Source organism: Scyliorhinus torazame, chromosome 4, assembly GCF_047496885.1.
Source record: "Scyliorhinus torazame isolate Kashiwa2021f chromosome 4, sScyTor2.1, whole genome shotgun sequence".
NCBI lineage: Eukaryota > Metazoa > Chordata > Chondrichthyes > Carcharhiniformes > Scyliorhinidae > Scyliorhinus > Scyliorhinus torazame.
In genome coordinates this window covers 60,276,758-60,293,707 of record NC_092710.1, presented here as the reverse complement: position 1 = coordinate 60,293,707, position 16,950 = coordinate 60,276,758, and the positions used below count along the sequence as shown (strand labels likewise).

The 16,950-nt window shown below is 44.2% G+C and overlaps 8 non-coding genes across 8 annotated transcripts; 1 reads left to right on the top strand and 7 right to left on the bottom strand.

Moving 5' to 3' along the window:
• Positions 1-620: 620 nt before the first annotated feature.
• On the bottom strand, positions 621-702 carry trnas-aga (transfer RNA serine (anticodon AGA)). The gene has a single exon. It is a non-coding gene; the product is annotated as a tRNA-Ser (tRNA).
• A 1,905-nt stretch (positions 703-2,607) lies between these two features.
• On the bottom strand, positions 2,608-2,689 carry trnas-aga (transfer RNA serine (anticodon AGA)). Its single transcript has one exon. It is a non-coding gene; the product is annotated as a tRNA-Ser (tRNA).
• Positions 2,690-4,597: 1,908 nt separating this feature from the next.
• On the bottom strand, positions 4,598-4,679 carry trnas-aga (transfer RNA serine (anticodon AGA)). Its single transcript has one exon. It is a non-coding gene; the product is annotated as a tRNA-Ser (tRNA).
• Positions 4,680-5,394: 715 nt separating this feature from the next.
• Positions 5,395-5,476, top strand: trnas-aga (transfer RNA serine (anticodon AGA)). Its single transcript has one exon. It is a non-coding gene; the product is annotated as a tRNA-Ser (tRNA).
• A 3,555-nt stretch (positions 5,477-9,031) lies between these two features.
• On the bottom strand, positions 9,032-9,113 carry trnas-aga (transfer RNA serine (anticodon AGA)). The gene has a single exon. It is a non-coding gene; the product is annotated as a tRNA-Ser (tRNA).
• Positions 9,114-11,022: 1,909 nt separating this feature from the next.
• On the bottom strand, positions 11,023-11,104 carry trnas-aga (transfer RNA serine (anticodon AGA)). The gene has a single exon. It is a non-coding gene; the product is annotated as a tRNA-Ser (tRNA).
• Positions 11,105-13,009: 1,905 nt separating this feature from the next.
• Positions 13,010-13,091, bottom strand: trnay-gua (transfer RNA tyrosine (anticodon GUA)). Its single transcript has one exon. It is a non-coding gene; the product is annotated as a tRNA-Tyr (tRNA).
• Positions 13,092-14,994: 1,903 nt separating this feature from the next.
• On the bottom strand, positions 14,995-15,076 carry trnas-aga (transfer RNA serine (anticodon AGA)). The gene has a single exon. It is a non-coding gene; the product is annotated as a tRNA-Ser (tRNA).
• Between the last annotated feature and the right edge of the window lie 1,874 nt (positions 15,077-16,950).

Sequence of the window (16,950 nt, the reverse complement as noted above, 5' to 3'; positions counted from 1 at the left end):
TGACTGACGGGTGAGTGAGGATTATTTCTCTCCATGCTTGTTCCCTCTTAGTTTCTAGTATTTATTCAACCATCTACAATCAATTTGCGATATACACTATCCAAAAAGCATTCACATTGTCTTAGTTTGGAGATAGCCATGATTTAGAGATGCCGGTGTTGGACTGTGGTGAGCACAGTACGATGTCTGACAACACCATGTCAACGTCCAACAGGTTTGTTTCGAAACACTAGCTTTTCTGCATTCACCATCGCCAATCCCTGGACAAAATTGAAAATTGGAATTGTTGCTCGCATGATTCAGGCTTTTACTTCTCCCCTCCCTCGTCAATAACGCTTGCCCATGGCGTAACTCTTCTTCAGCAAGCTGTCTGTACATCTCCGTTCACTAATTAATGGCATATGTTCCATTGTATAATTCTTATCCAGAAAGCGTTGTGAACTTTTCCAATCACTGAATAATAACACATGTCGAACTGTGTCCCGACTTTTCAAATAGAGCGCACTCTGTTGGGAAAAACAACTGGTCTTTTTGCAAAGTGTGGGATACCATTTCGCATCAGACACCATTCGTTCCAAAGAACGTGGTGAAACTTGAACCTGAATGAGAAAAAGAACATACGTAGTCGGCAGGGTTCGAACCTGCGCGTGGAAACCCCAAAGGATTTCTAGTCCATCGCCTTAACCACTCGGCCACGACTACACGAGAGCAGATGCTGTTCGGTGATTTGACGCGGGAGGTATTTTTTTATTCGGTAGTAGCAGGGAGACACACATAATACAATTCTCAACATTATTGAGTTCGCACTAAATATTCTTTCATTCAGAACCTGACGAAATCCAAACCCGAGATGAGCCAATAGCTTTGTTAAGGTTGCTATAGGAAAGTTTTGATAGCACCGCTTTGTTGAATTAGGAAATGCCATTTGATTTGATTTAATATCGCAATTTGCTGTTGGACTCTGTGCATTTTCTTTCATTATTTGTTGACAGGGCGATAATGCACCGACAGAAATCAAAATACAAACTGGAGTTAGTGCTGGATTCTGAAAATGCAGGTATTATCCTCAGGGTCCAGAAACATATGTGTTAAAGCAAATCCATTAAATTTCAACACACAAAAACAGAAACTTCAGGGAAAACTCAGCCGGTCTGGCATCATCAGTGCAGAGAGAAACGGAGTTAACGTTTCCACTCCGCATCAACTAAAGAGAGGATTTTACATTTATTATCAAATATCAGTTCGATACTCCCCTCGCTTCAGATCCAAAATGCCCAAATGTCACAAAAATATTCTGAACATTCTTCTAAATCCACGAACCAGTTCACATTCAGATGCAGAAATACTCCCTCCCACCTCCCTCGCTGCTGCCTACCGATGGAAATGACCCGCCAGCAATCCAATGGCTTTCTCACCATATTCATAGCCAATCCCTTGCGGGCCTCCATTGCTGAACCGCCCTCCCTTTCCATAGAAGATCAAACTTCACCGGCAACTCCTTCCTCCTCACTACATGTCCCTCTTCCGTGTGCATCAGATATATTCCATCGCCCGCCAACATCTCCCCGATCAACGCTGCCCTCCCTCCCGCGCCTCGCTACCAACCTTTGCCTTGAATGAAATTACCTCCCCTCATTCCCGCCTTACATACCTTGCAAACCACGGACGGCGAGACGTTTACATTTTGGTTCATTTCCACATACTCTTCAATCACTTTCCCCATCTTAATGCAAAAAATCGGGTCTGCCATCAAACCCACAATGGCAAGTCATTGTTAACAATAAAGAAGAAGCCTGAGTTCAATGGAAGGTAGGTGGAGTTTGAAACTATGGTTATTTGAATTGCACCCACGGACGTCTTTCGAGTCACAAAGCAACGTTCGCGACTTGAGAGTCCTCATTTGATCGCCCTAAGGTTAAATTGGCAATGCTCGGTAACAGAACCCGGATCCAGTGCTTGGGAGACAGCCAATATTCCTGACTGACGGGTGAGTGAGGATTATTTCTCTCCATGCTGGTCTTGACTTGTTCCCTCTTAATTTCTAGTATTTATTCAACCATCTACAATATATTTGCGATATACACTATCCAAAAAGCATTCACATTGTCTTAGTTTGGAGATAGCCATGATTTGGAGATGCCGGTGTTGGACTGTGGTGAGCACAGTAAGATGTCTTACAACACCAGGTTAATGTCCAACAGGTTTGTTTCGAAACACTGGCTTTTCTGCATTCACCATAGCCAATCCCTGGACAAAATTGAAAATTTGAATTGTTGCTCGCATGATTCAGGCATTTTACTTCTCCCTTCCCTGGTCAATAACGCGTGCCCATGGCCTAAGTCTTCATCAGCAAGCTGAATATACATCTCCGTTCACTAATTAATAGCATATGTTCCATTGTAAAATTCTTATCCAGAAAGCGCTGTGTACTTTTCCAATTACTGAATAATAACACATGTTGAACTGTGTCCCGACTTTTCAAATAGAGCGCACTCTGTTGGGAAAAACAACTCGTCTTTTTGCAAAGTGTGGGATACCATTTCGCATCAGACCCATTCGTTCCAAAGAACGTGGTGAAACTTGAACCTGAATGAGAAAAAGAACATACGTAATCGGCAGGGTTCGAACCTGTGCGAGGAGACCCCAATGGATTTCTACTCCATGGCCTTAACCACTCGGCCACGACTACATGAGCGCAGACGCTGCTTCGGTGATTTGACGCGGAAGGTATTTTTTTTATTCGGGAGGAGCAGGCAGACACACATAATACAATTCTGAACATTATTGTGTTCATAATAAGTATTCTTTCATTCAGAACCTGACGGAATCCAAACCCGAGATGAGCCAATAGCTTTGTTAAGGTTGCTATAGGAATGTTTTGATAGCACCGCTTTGTTGAATTAGGAAATGCCATTTGATTTGATTTAAATTCGCAATTTGCTGTTGGACTCTGTGCATTTTCTTTCTGTATTTGTTGACAGGGCGATAATGCACCGACAGAAATCACAATACAAACTGGAGTTAGTGCTGGATTCTGAAAATGCAGGAATTATCCTCAGGGTCCAGAAACATCTGGGTTAAAGCAAATCCATTACATTTCAACTCACAAAAACAGAAACTTCAGGGGAAAATCAGCCGGTCTGGCATCATCAGTGGAGAGAGAAACGGAGTTAACGTTTCCACTCCGCATCAACTAAAGGGAGGATTTTACATTTATTATCAAATATAAGTTCGATACTCCCCGCGCTTCAGATCCAAAATGCCCAAATGTCACAAAAATATTATCAACATTCTTCTAAATCCACGAACCAGTTCACATTCAGATGCAGAAATACTCCCTCCCACCTCCATCGCTGCTGCCTGCCGATGGAAATGACCAGCCAGCCATCCAATGGCTTGTTCACCATACTCATAGCCAATCCCTTGCGGGCCTCCATTGCTGAACCGCCCTCCCTTTCGATAGAAGATCAAACTTCACCTGCAACTCCTTCCTCCTCACTAAATGTGCCGCTTCCGTGTGCATCAGATATATTCCATCGCCCGCCAACATCTCCCTGATCCACGCTGCCATTCCTAACGCGCCTCGCTAACCACCTTTGTCTTGAATGAAATGACCTCCCCCCTCACTACCGCCTTCCATACCTTCCAAACCACGGACGGCGAGACGTTCCCATTTTGGTTCATTTCCACATACTCCTCAATCACTTTCTCCTCTTAATGCAAAAAATTGGGTCTGCCATCAAACCCACAATGGCAAGTAATTGTTAACAATAAAGAAGAAACCTGAGTTCAATGGAAGGTAGATGGAGTTTGAAACTATGGTTATTTGAATTGCACCCGCGGACCTCTTTCGAGTCACAAAGCAACGTTCGCGACTTGAGAGTTCTCATTTGATCGCCCTAAGGTTAAATTGGCAATGCTCGGTAACAGAACCCGGATCCAGTGCTTGGGAGACAGACAATATTCCTGACTGACGGTTGAGTGAGGATTATTTCTCTCCATGCTGGTCTTGACTTGTTCCCTCTTAATTTCTAGTATTTATTCAACCATCTACAATCAATTTGCGATATACACTATCGAAAAAGCATTCACATTGTCTTAGTTTGGAGATTGCCATGATTTGGAGATGCCGGTGTTGGACTGTGGTGAGCACAGTACGATGTCTTACAACACCAGGTGAACGTCCAACAGGTATGTTTCGAAACACTAGCTTTTCTGCATTCACCATAGCCAATCCCTGGAAAAATTGAAAATTGGAATTGTTGCTCGCATGATTCAGGCATTTTACTTCTCCCGTCCCTGGTCAATAACGCTTGCCCATGGCCTAAGTCTTCATCAGCAAGCTGAATGTACATCTCCGTTCACTCATTAATAGCATATGTTCCATTGTAAAATTCTTATCCAGAAAGCGCTGTGTACTTTTCCAATCACTGAATAATATCACATGTTGAACTGTGTCCCGACTTTTCAAATAGAGCGCACTCTGTTGGGAAAAACAACTCGTCTTTTTGCAAAGTGGGGGATGCCATTTCGCATCAGACACCATTCGTTCCAAAGAACGTGGTGAAAGCTGAACCTGAATGAGAAAAAGAACATACGTAATCGGCAGGGTTCGAACCAACCCGGGGAGACCCCAATGGATATCTATTCCATCGCCTTAACCACTCGGCCACGACTACATGAGCGCAAAAGCTGATTCGGTGATTTGATGCGGAAGGTATTATTTTATTCGGGAGGAGCAGGCAGACACACATCATACAATTCTCAACATTATTGTGTTCATAATAAGTATTCATTCATTCAGAACCTGACGAAATCCAAACCCGAGATGAGCCAATAGCTTTGTTAAGGTTGCTATAGGAAGGTTTTGATAGCACCGCTTTGTTGAATTAGGAAATGCCATTTGATTTGATTTAAATTCGCAATTTGCTGTTGGACTCTGTGCATTTTCTTTCTGGATTTGTTGACAGGGCGATAATGCACCGACAGAAATCACAATACAAACTGGAGTTAGTGCTGGATTCTGAAAATGCAGGAATTATCCTCAGGGTCCAGAAACATCTGGGTTAAAGCAAATCCATTACATTTCAACTCACAAAAACAGAAACTTCAGGGGAAAATCAGCCGGTCTGGCATCATCAGTGGAGAGAGAAACGGAGTTAACGTTTCCACTCCGCATCAACTAAAGGGAGGATGTTACATTTATTATCAAATATAAGTTCGATACTCCCCGCGCTTCAGATCCAAAATGCCCAAATGTCACAAAAATATTATCAACATTCTTCTAAATCCACGAACCAGTTCACATTCAGATGCAGAAATACTCCCTCCCACCTCCCTCGCTGCTGCCTGCCGATGTAAATGACCAGCCAGCCATCCAATGGCTTGTTCAGTGTAGTCGTGGCCGAGTGGTTAAGGCGATGGACTAGAAATCCATTGGGGTCTCCCCGCGCAGGTTCGAACCCTGCCGACTACGTATGTTCTTTATGTAAACAGTCCAACTAGGGAAGGGGCGGTACTGGACCTGGTATTGGGGAATGAGCCCGGCCAGGTGGTAGATGTTTCAGTAGGGGAGCATTTCGGTAACAGTGACCACAATTCAGTAAGTTTTAAAGTACTGGTGGACAAGGATAAGAGTGGTCCGAGGATTAATGTGCTAAATTGGGGGAAGGCTAATTATAACAATATTAGGCGGGAACTGAAGAACATAGATTGGGGGCGGATGTTTGAGGGCAAATCAACATCTGACATGTGGGAGGCTTTCAAGTGTCAGTTGAAAGGAATACAGGACAGGCATGTTCCTGTGAGGAAGAAAGATAAATACGGCAATTTTCGGGAACCTTGGATGACGAGTGATATTGTAGGCCTCGTCAAAAAGAAAAAGGAGGCATTTGTCAGGGCTAAAAGGCTGGGAACAGACGAAGCCTGTGTGGCATATAAGGAAAGTAGGAAGGAACTTAAGCAAGGAGTCAGGAGGGCTAGAAGGGGTCATGAAAAGTCATTTGCAAATAGGGTTAAGGAAAATCCCAAGGCTCTTTACACTTACATAAAAAGCAAGAGGGTAGCCAGGGAAAGGGTTGGCCCACTGAAGGATAGGCAAGGGAATCTATGTGTGGAGCCAGAGGAAATGGGCGAGGTACTAAATGAATACTTTGCATCAGTATTCACCAAAGAGAAGGAATTGGTAGATGTTGAGTCTGGAGAAGGGGGTGTAGATAGCCTGGGTCACATTGTGATCCAAAAAGACGAGGTGTTGGGTGTCTTAAAAAATATTAAGGTAGATAAGTCCCCAGGGCCGGATGGGATCTACCCCAGAATACTGAAGGAGGCTGGAGAGGAAATTGCTGAGGCCTTGACAGAAATCTTTGGATCCTCGCTGTCTTCAGGGGATGTCCCGGAGGACTGGAGAATAGCCAATGTTGTTCCTCTGTTTAAGAAGGGTGGCAGGGATAATCCCGGGAACTACAGGCCGGTGAGCCTTACTTCAGTGGTAGGGAAATTACTGGAGAGAATTCTTCGAGACAGGATCTACTCCCATTTGGAAGCAAATGGACGTATTAGTGAGAGGCAGCACGGTTTTGTGAAGGGGAGGTCGTGTCTCACTAACTTGATAGAGTTTTTCGAGGAGGTCACTAAGATGATTGATGCAGGTAGGGCAGTAGATGTTGTCTATATGGACTTCAGTAAGGCCTTTGACAAGGTCCCTCATGGTAGACTAGTACAAAAGGTGAAGTCACACGGGATCAGGGGTGAACTGGCAAGGTGGATACAGAACTGGCTAGGCCATAGAAGGCAGAGGGTAGCAATGGAGGGATGCTTTTCTAATTGGAGGGCTGTGACCAGTGGTGTTCCACAGGGATCAGTGCTGGGACCTTTGCTCTTTGTAGTATATATAAATGATTTGGAGGAAAATGTAACTGGTCTGATTAGTAAGTTTGCAGACGACACAAAGGTTGGTGGAATTGCGGATAGCGATGAGGACTGTCTGAGGATACAGCAGGATTTAGATTGTCTGGAGACTTGGGCGGAGAGATGGCAGATGGAGTTTAACCTGGACAAATGTGAGGTAATGCATTTTGGAAGGGCTAATGCAGGTAGGGAATATACAGTGAATGGTAGAACCCTCAAGAGTATTGAAAGTCAAAGAGATCTAGGAGTACAGGTCCACAGATCACTGAAAGGGGCTACACAGGTGGAGAAGGTAGTCAAGAAGGCATACGGCATGCTTGCCTTCATTGGCCGGGGCATTGAGTATAAGATTTGGCAAGTCATGTTGCAGCTGTATAGAACCTTAGTTAGGCCACACTTGGAGTATAGTGTTCAATTCTGGTCGCCACACTACCAGAAGGATGTGGAGGCTTTAGAGAGGGTGCAGAAGAGATTTACCAGAATGTTGCCTGGTATGGAGGGCATAAGCTATGAGGAGCGATTGAATAAACTCGGTTTGTTCTCACTGGAACGAAGGAGGTTGAGGGGCGACCTGATAGAGGTATACAAAATTATGAGGGGCATAGACAGAGTGGATAGTCAGAGGCTTTTCCCCAGGGTAGAGGGGTCAAATACTAGGGGGCATAGGTTTAAGGTGAGAGGGGCAAAGTTTAGAGTAGATGTACGAGGCAAGTTTTTTACGCAGAGGGTAGTGGGTGCCTGGAACTCACTACCGGAGGAGGTAGTGGAGGCAGGGACGATAGGGACATTTAAGGGGCATCTTGACAAATATATGAATAGGATGGGAATAGAAGGATACGGACCCAGGAAGTGTAGAAGATTGTAGTTTAGTCGGGCAGTATGGTCGGCACGGGCTTGGAGGGCCGAAGGGCCTGTTCCTGTGCTGTACATTTCTTTGTTCTTTGTTTGTTCTTTGTTCACCAGACTCATAGCCAATCCCTTGCGGGCCTCCATTGCTGAACCGCCCTCCCTTTCGATAGAAGATCAAACTTCACCTGCAACTCCTTCCTCCTCACTAAATGTGCCGCTTCCGTGTGCATCAGATATATTCCATCGCCCGCCAACATCTCCCTGATCCACGCTGCCATTCCTAACGCGCCTCGCTAACCACCTTTGTCTTGAATGAAATGACCTCCCCCCTCACTACCGCCTTCCATACCTTCCAAACCACGGACGGCGAGACGTTCCCATTTTGGTTCATTTCCACATACTCCTCAATCACTTTCTCCTCTTAATGCAAAAAATTGGGTCTGCCATCAAACCCACAATGGCAAGTCATTGTTAACAATAAAGAAGAAACCTGAGTTCAATGGAAGGTAGGTGGAGTTTGAAACGATGGTTATTTGAATTGCACCCGCGGACGTTCGCGACTTGAGAGTCCTCATTTGATCGCCACAAGGTTAAATTGGCAATGCTCGGTAAGCGAACCCGGATCTCGTGCTTGGGAGACAGCCAACATTCCTGACTGACGGGTGAGTGAGCACTATTTCTCTCCATGCTTGTTCCCTCTTAGTTTCTAGTATTTATTCAACCATCTACAATCAATTTGCGATATACACTATCCAAAAAGCATTCACATTGTCTTAGTTTGGAGATAGCCATGATTTAGAGATGCCGGTGTTGGACTGTGGTGAGCACAGTAACGATGTCTTACAACACCTGGTCAACGTCCAACAGGTTTGTTTCGAAACACTAGCTTTTCTGCATTCACCATCGCCAATCCCTGGACAAAATTGAAAATTGGAATTGTTGCTCGCATGATTCAGGCTTTTACTTCTCCCCTCCCTCGTCAATAACGCTTGCCCATGGCCTAACTCTTCATCAGCAAGCTGTCTGTCCATCTCCGTTCACTAATTAATGGCATATGTTCCATTGTATAATTCTTATCCAGAAAGCGTTGTTAACTTTTCCAATCACTGAATAATAACACATGTCGAACTGTGTCCCGACTTTTCAAATAGAGCGCACTCTGTTGGGAAAAACAACTGGTCTTTTTGCAAAGTGTGGGATACCATTTCGCATCAGACACCATTCGTTCCAAAGAACGTGGTGAAAGTTGAACCTGAATGAGAAAAAGAACATACGTAGTCGGCAGGGTTCGAACCTGCGCGTGGAAACCCCAATGGATGTCTAGTCCATCGCCTTGACCACTCGGCCAGGACTACACGAGAGCAGACGCTGTTCGGTGATTTGACGCGGAAGGTATTTTTTTATTCGGTAGTAGCAGGCAGACACACAGAATACAATTCTCAACATTATTGAGTTCGCAATAAATATTCTTTCATTCAGAACCTGACGAAATCCAAACCCGAGATGAGCCAATAGCTTTGTTAAGGTTGCTATAGGAAAGTTTTGATAGCACCGCTTTGTTGAATTAGGAAATGCCATTTGATTTGATTTAAAATCGCAATTTGCTGTTGGACTCTGTGCATTTTCTTTCATTATTTGTTGACAGGGCGATAATGCACCGACAGAAATCAAAATACAAACTGGAGTTAGTGCTGGATTCTGAAAATGCAGGTATTATCCTCAGGGTCCAGACACATATGTGTTAAAGCAAATCCATTAAATTTCAACACACAAAAACAGAAACTTCAGGGAAAACTCAGCCGGTCTAGCATCATCAGTGGAGAGAGAAACGGAGTTAACGTTTCCACTCCGCATCAACTAAAGGGAGGATTTTACATTTATTATCAAATATAAGTTCGATACTCCCCGCGCTTCAGATCCAAAATGCCCAAATGTCACAAAAATATTATCAACATTCTTCTAAATCCACGAACCAGTTCACATTCAGATGCAGAAATACTCCCTCCCACCTCCATCGCTGCTGCCTGCCGATGGAAATGACCAGCCAGCCATCCAATGGCTTGTTCACCATACTAATAGCCAATCCCTTGCGGGCCTCCATTGCTGAACCGCCCTCCCTTTCGATAGAAGGTCAAACTTCACCTGCAACTCCTTCCTCCTCACTAAATGTGCCGCTTCCGTGTGCATCAGATATATTCCATCGCCCGCCAACATCTCCCTGATCCACGCTGCCATTCCTAACGCGCCTCGCTAACCACCTTTGTCTTGAATGAAATGACCTCCCCCCTCACTACCGCCTTCCATACCTTCCAAACCACGGACGGCGAGAGGTTCCCATTTTGGTTCATTTCCACATACTCCTCAATCACTTTCTCCTCTTAATGCAAAAAATTGGGTCTGCCATCAAACCCACAATGGCAAGTAATTGTTAACAATAAAGAAGAAACCTGAGTTCAATGGAAGGTAGATGGAGTTTGAAACTATGGTTATTTGAATTGCACCCACGGACGTCTTTCGAGTCACAAAGCAACGTTCGCGACTTGAGAGTCCTCATTTGATCGCCCTAAGGTTAAATTGGCAATGCTCGGTAACAGAACCCGGATCCAGTGCTTGGGAGACAGCCAATATTTCTGACTGACGGGTGAGTGAGGATTATTTCTCTCCATGCTGGTCTTGACTTGTTCCCTCTTAATTTCTAGTATTTATTCAACCATCTACAATATATTTGCGATATACACTATCCAAAAAGCATTCACATTGTCTTAGTTTGGAGATAGCCATGATTTGGAGATGCCGGTGTTGGACTATGGTGAGCACAGTAAGATGTCTTACAACACCAGGTTAATGTCCAACAGGTTTGTTTCGAAACATTGGCTTTTCTGCATTCACCATAGCCAATCCCTGGACAAAATTGAAAATTGGAATTGTTGCTCGCATGATTCAGGCATTTTACTTCTCCCGTCCCTGGTCAATAACGCTTGCCCATGGCCTAAGTCTTCATCAGCAAGCTGAATGTACATCTCCGTTCACTAATTAATAGCATATGTTCCATTGTAAAATTCTTATCCAGAAAGAGCTGTGTACTTTTCCAATCAGTGAATTTTCCAATCACATGTTGAACTGTGTCCCAACTTTTCAAATAGAGCGCACTCTGTTGGGAAAAACAACTCGTCTTTTTGCAAAGTGTGGGATACCATTTCGCATCAGACCCATTCGTTCCAAAGAACGTGGTGAAACTTGAACCTGAATGAGAAAAAGAACATACGTAATCGGCAGGGTTCGCACCTGCGCGGGGAGACCCCAATGGATTTCTACTCCATCGCCTGAACCACTCGGCCACGACTACATGAGCGCAAAAGCTGCTTCGGTGATTTGACGCGGAAGGTATTTTTTTATTCGGGAGGAGCAGGCAGACACACATAATACAATTCTGAACATTATTGTGTTCATAATAAGTATTCTTTCATTCAGAACCTGACGAAATCCAAACCCGAGATGAGCCAATAGCTTTGTTAAGGTTGCTATAGGAATGTTTTGATAGCACCGCTTTGTTGAATTAGGAAATGCCATTTGATTTGATTTAAATTCGCAATTTGCTGTTGGACTCTGTGCATTTTCTTTCTGGATTTGTTGACAGGGCGATAATGCACCGACAGAAATCACAATACAAACTGGAGTTAGTGCTGGATTCTGAAAATGCAGGAATTATCCTCAGGGTCCAGAAACATCTGGGTTAAAGCAAATCCATTACATTTCAACTCACAAAAACAGAAACTTCAGGGGAAAATCAGCCGGTCTGGCATCATCAGTGGAGAGAGAAACGGAGTTAACGTTTCCACTCCGCATCAACTAAAGGGAGGATTTTACATTTATTATCAAATATAAGTTCGATACTCCCCGCGCTTCAGATCCAAAATGCCCAAATGTCACAAAAATATTATCAACATTCTTCTAAATCCACGAACCAGTTCACATTCAGATGCAGAAATACTCCCTCCCACCTCCCTCGCTGTTGCCTGCCGATGGAAATGACCCGCCAGCAATCCAATGGCTTTCTCACCATATTCACAGCCAATCCCTTGCGGGCCTCCATTGCTGAACCGCCCTCCCTTTCGATAGAAGATCAAACTTCACCGGCAACTCCTTCCTCCTCACTACATGTCCCGCTTCCTTGTGCATCAGATATGTTCCAGCGCCCGCCAACATCTCCCCGATCAACGCTGCCTTCCTCCTGCGCCTCGCTAACCACCTTTGTCTTGAATGAAATGACCTCCCCTCACTCCCGCCTTCCATCCCTTCCAAACCACGGACGGCGAGACGTTCCCATTTTGGTTCATTTCCACATACTCCTCAATCACTTTCCCCATCTTAATGCACAAAATCGGGTCTGCCATCAAACCCACAATGGCAAGTCATTGTTAACAATAAAGAAGAAGTCTGAGTTCAATGGAAGGTAGGTGGAGTTTGAAACTATGGTTATTTGAATTGCACCCACGGACGTCTTTAGAGTCACAAAGCAACGTTCGCGACTTGAGAGTCCTCATTTATCGCCATAAGGTTAAAATGGCAATGCTCGGTAACAGAACCCGGATCCAGTGCTTGGCAGACAGCCAACATTCCTGACTGACGGGTGAGTGAGGATTATTTCTCTCCATGCTGGTCTTGACTTGTTCCCTCTTAGTTTCTAGTATTTATTCAACCATCTACAATCAATTTGCGATATACACTATCCAAAAAGCATTCGCATTGTCTTAGTTTGGAGATAGCCATGATTTAGAGATGCCGGTGTTGGACTGTGGTGAGCACAGTACGATGTCTTACAACACCAGGTGAACGTCCAACAGGTATGTTTCGAAACACTAGCTTTTCTGCATTCACCATAGCCAATCCCTGGACAAAATCGAAAATTGGAATTGTTGCTCGCATGATTCGGGCATTTTACTTCTCCCCTCCCTGGTCAATAACGCTTGCCCATGGCCTAAGTCTTCATCAGAAAGCTGAATGTACATCTCCGTTCACTAATTAATAGCATATGTTCCATTGTAAAATTCTTATCCAGATAGCGCTGTGTACGTTTCCAATCACTGAATAATAACACATGTTGAACTGTGTCCCGACTTTTCAAATAGAGCGCACTCTGTTGGGAAAAACAATTCGTCTTTTTGCAAAGTGTGGGATACCATTTCGCATCAGACACCATTCGTTCCAAAGAACATGGTGAAACTTGAACCTGAATGCGAAAAAGAACATACGTAGTCGGCAGGGTTCGAACGTGCGCGGGGACACCCCAATGGATTTACAGTCCATCGCCTTAACCACTCGGCCACGACCACACGAGCTCAAAAGCTGCTTTGGTGTCATTTGACGCGGAAGGTTTTTTTTTATTCGGTTGGAGTCGGCAGAAACACATCATTCAATTCTGAACATTATTGAGTTCACAATAAATATTCTTTCATTCAGAACCTGACGAAATCCAAACCCGAGATGAGCCAATAGCTTTGTTAAGGTTGCTATAGGAAAGCGTTCATAGCACCACTTTCTTGAATTAGGAAATGTCATTTGATTTAAATTCGCAATTTGCTGTTGAGCTCTGTGCATTTTCTTTCTGTATTTGTTGACAGGGCGATAATGCACCGACAGAAATCACAATACAAACTGGAGTTAGTGCTGGATTCTGAAAATGTAGGAATTATCCTCAGGGTCCAGAAACATCTGGGTTAAAGCAAATCCATTAAATTACAACACACAAAAACAGAAACTTCAGGGAAAACTCAGCCGGTCTGGCATCATCAGTGGAGAGAGAAACGGAGTTAACATTTCCACTCCGCATCAACTAAAGAGAGGATTTTACATGTATTATCAAATATCAGTTCGATACTCCCCTCGCTTCAGATCCAAAATGCCCAAATGTCACAAAAATATTCTGAACATTCTTCTGAATCCACGAACCAGTTCACATTCAGATGCAGAAATACTCCCTCCCACCTCCCTCGCTGCTGCCTGCCGATGGAAATGACCCGTCAGCAATCCAATGGCTTGCTCACCATACTCAAAGCCAATCCCTTGCGGGCCTCCATTGCTGAACCGCCCTCCCTTTCGATAGAAGATCAAACTTCACCTGCAACTCCTTCCTCCTCACTACATGTCCCTCTTCCGTGTGCGTCAGATATATTCCATCGCCCTCCAACATCGCCCCGATCAACGCTGCCCTTCCTCCCGCGCCTCGCTAACTACCTTTGTCTTGAATGAAATGACCTCCCCTCACTCCCGCCTTCCATACCTTCCAAACCACGGACGGCGAGACGTTCCCATTTTGGTTCATTTCCACATACTCCTCAATCACTTTACCCATCTTAATGCAAAAAATCGGGTCTGCCATCAAACCCACAATGGCAAGTCATTGTTAACAATAAAGAAGAAGCCTGAGTTCAATGGAAGGTAGGTGGAGTTTGAAACTATGGTTATTTGAATTGCACCCGCGGACCTCTTTCGAGTCACAAAGCAACGTTCGCGACTTGAGAGTTCTCATTTGATCGCCCTAAGGTTAAATTGGCAATGCTCGGTAACAGAACCCGGATCCAGTGCTTGGGAGACAGACAATATTCCTGACTGACGGTTGAGTGAGGATTATTTCTCTCCATGCTGGTCTTGACTTGTTCCCTCTTAATTTCTAGTATTTATTCAACCATCTACAATCAATTTGCGATATACACTATCCAAAAAGCATTCACATTGTCTTAGTTTGGAGATTGCCATGATTTGGAGATGCCGGTGTTGGACTGTGGTGAGCACAGTACGATGTCTTACAACACCAGGTGAACGTCCAACAGGTATGTTTCAAAACACTAGCTTTTCTGCATTCACCATAGCCAATCCCTGGAAAAATTGAAAATTGGAATTGTTGCTCGCATGATTCAGGCATTTTACTTCTCCCGTCCCTGGTCAATAACGCTTGCCCATGGCCTAAGTCTTCATCAGCAAGCTGAATGTACATCTCCGTTCACTAATTAATAGCATATGTTCCATTGTAAAATTCTTATCCAGAAAGCGCTGTGTACTTTTCCAATCACTGAATAATATCACATGTTGAACTGTGTCCCGACTTTTCAAATAGAGCGCACTCTGTTGGGAAAAACAACTCGTCTTTTTGCAAAGTGGGGGATGCCATTTCGCATCAGACACCATTCGTTCCAAAGAACGTGGTGAAAGCTGAACCTGAATGAGAAAAAGAACATACGTAATCGGCAGGGTTCGAACTTACCCGGGGAGACCCCAATGGATATCTATTCCATCGCCTTAACCACTCGGCCACGACTACATGAGCGCAAAAGCTGATTCGGTGATTTGATGCGGAAGGTATTATTTTATTCGGGAGGAGCAGGCAGACACACATCATACAATTCTCAACATTATTGTGTTCATAATAAGTATTCATTCATTCAGAACCTGACGAAATCCAAACCCGAGATGAGCCAATAGCTTTGTTAAGGTTGCTATAGGAAGGTTTTGATAGCACCGCTTTGTTGAATTAGGAAATGCCATTTGATTTGATTTAAATTCGCAATTTGCTGTTGGACTCTGTGCATTTTCTTTCTGGATTTGTTGACAGGGCGATAATGCACCGACAGAAATCACAATACAAACTGGAGTTAGTGCTGGATTCTGAAAATGCAGGAATTATCCTCAGGGTCCAGAAACATCTGGGTTAAAGCAAATCCATTACATTTCAACTCACAAAAACAGAAACTTCAGGGGAAAATCAGCCGGTCTGGCATCATCAGTGGAGAGAGAAACGGAGTTAACGTTTCCACTCCGCATCAACTAAAGGGAGGATGTTACATTTATTATCAAATATAAGTTCGATACTCCCCGCGCTTCAGATCCAAAATGCCCAAATGTCACAAAAATATTATCAACATTCTTCTAAATCCACGAACCAGTTCACATTCAGATGCAGAAATACTCCCTCCCACCTCCATCGCTGCTGCCTGCCGATGGAAATGACCAGCCAGCAATCCAATGGCGTGTTCACCATACTCATAGCCAATCCCTTGCGGGCCTCCATTGCTGAACCGCCCTCCCTTTCGATAGAAGATCAAACTTCACCTGCAACTCCTTCCTCCTCACTAAATGTGCCGCTTCCGTGTGCATCAGATATATTCCATCGCCCGCCAACATCTCCCTGATCCACGCTGCCATTCCTAACGCGCCTCGCTAACCACCTTTGTCTTGAATGAAATGACCTCCCCCCTCACTACCGCCTTCCATACCTTCCAAACCACGGACGGCGAGAGGTTCCCATTTTGGTTCATTTCCACATACTCCTCAATCACTTTCTCCTCTTAATGCAAAAAATTGGGTCTGCCATCAAACCCACAATGGCAAGTAATTGTTAACAATAAAGAAGAAACCTGAGTTCAATGGAAGGTAGATGGAGTTTGAAACTATGGTTATTTGAATTGCACCCGCGGACGTTCGCGACTTGAGAGTCCTCATTTGATCGCCACAAGGTTAAATTGGCAATGCTCGGTAAGCGAACCCGGATCTGGTGCTTGGGAGACAGCCAACATTTCTGACTGACGGGTGAGTGAGGATTATTTCTCTCCATGCTTGTTCCCTCTTAGTTTCTAGTATTTATTCAACCATCTACAATCAATTTGCGATATACACTATCCAAAAAGCATTCACATTGTCTTAGTTTGGAGATAGCCATGATTTAGAGATGCCGGTGTTGGACTGTGGTGAGCACAGTACGATGTCTGACAACACCATGTCAACGTCCAACAGGTTTGTTTCGAAACACTAGCTTTTCTGCATTCACCATCGCCAATCCCTGGACAAAATTGAAAATTGGAATTGTTGCTCGCATGATTCAGGCTTTTACTTCTCCCCTCCCTCGTCAATAACGCTTGCCCATGGCGTAACTCTTCTTCAGCAAGCTGTCTGTACATCTCCGTTCACTAATTAATGGCATATGTTCCATTGTATAATTCTTATCCAGAAAGCGTTGTGAACTTTTCCAATCACTGAATAATAACACATGTCGAACTGTGTCCCGACTTTTCAAATAGAGCGCACTCTGTTGGGAAAAACAACTGGTCTTTTTGCAAAGTGTGGGATACCATTTCGCATCAGACACATTCGTTCCAAAGAACGTGGTGAAACTTGAACCTGAATGAGAAAAAGAACATA